The sequence below is a fragment of the Mus caroli genome, chromosome X, assembly GCF_900094665.2.
Source record: "Mus caroli chromosome X, CAROLI_EIJ_v1.1, whole genome shotgun sequence".
NCBI lineage: Eukaryota > Metazoa > Chordata > Mammalia > Rodentia > Muridae > Mus > Mus caroli.
Genome location: NC_034589.1, coordinates 139,961,216 through 139,962,515, shown reverse-complemented (window position 1 = coordinate 139,962,515; position 1,300 = coordinate 139,961,216). Strand labels below are relative to the sequence as shown.

At 39.4% G+C, this 1,300-nt stretch overlaps 1 protein-coding gene across 7 annotated transcripts in view; it reads right to left on the bottom strand.

Annotated features, from left to right (window-relative positions):
• The window catches only part of Wnk3 (WNK lysine deficient protein kinase 3), a 129,067-nt gene that overhangs the window by 38,273 nt on the left and 89,494 nt on the right, over nt 1–1,300 (bottom strand). The gene's annotated exons all lie outside the window — the stretch shown is intronic.

The following is a 1,300-nucleotide window of genomic DNA, read 5'->3' as shown; positions in this document are numbered from 1 at the left end:
GGCCTCTCTTTCCAGTGATGGCTGACTAGGCCATCTTTTGATACAAATGCAGCTAGAGACACAAACTCTGGTGGGTACTGGGTAGTTCATATTGTTGTTCCACCTATAGGGTTGCAGATCTCTTTAGCTCCTTGGGTGCTTTCTCTAGCTTCTCCATTGGGGACCCTGTGATCCATCCAATAGCTGACAGTGAGCATCCACTTCTGTATTTGCCAGGCCCCGGCATAGCCTCACATGGGATGTTGCCATCAAATGGATGGATGGATAACACCAAGGAAAAAATATCTTTCATATATAATAGGAACAACATACACAGAAAGAGCGAAAGCACACTCAGGACGTGAACAGGCCCAAGCCAGACAGAGTCCCAGCACTAAGAGAGAAAAATGGATCCAAGCCTACATTCTAACCAGGAAGCTATCCTCAATTGGCCTCCCCTACAAAGGAAAGATTTGTTTTCTCCAACAAAATCTCATTGGATATATAAGCTACTATTAAGAGTAGGCTCCACACCCTGTTTTCTAAAGAGAGACTAAGAAGGCATGGAGTTGGATGTGTGAGAGGGTGGGGAGGATCTGGGAGGACATGAGGGGCAGCAAACTATGATCATAAGTATTTAGTGTATAGAAAAAATTATTTTTAGTAAAAAAGTATAAAAATTAGTTGTTATCTAAAGAACGTATTATGTGTAAGACAGCAGGGGATCATGGTCTACACATATATTTCAGTACTTAGGAAGGCTGAAGGAGTATGACAGCTCAAGATCAGTCAAGACTACATATCAGTCAGAGCCTATGTAATCTGACAACACAACAAGAATGTAACTGAGAGAATGTTTAAAATTAGGATGTTCAAATCTAAGGTCTTTCTACATCAGAACATGAAAACAACACCAAACATGATAAATAATAGCTCCTGACTGTCCATTATACTAAATATGAATGAGAAATAGGAAACAAAAGACATACCAGAAAATTCTATGTTAAGATGGAATATACAATGGACAAAACTTAATTTATTAAGTAAATAATACAAAAGACAAAGCATTATGAATTATTTATGCCCTCTATCTCCATTTGTACAAAAGGAAGAAGGAGGAGGAGGAAGAAGAGAAGGAAGAGGAATAGGGAGAGAGAGAAATACTAACTTAAGCCAAAGTATTTAAAAAAACTAAATGTGGGCCTGATTAAAGAACTCAGTTGGAGCTAGAGAAAGTACCCAAGGAGCTAAAGGGATCTGCAACCCTATTGTTGGAACAACATGATGTACTAACCAGAACCCCGGAGCTCTTGTCTCTAGC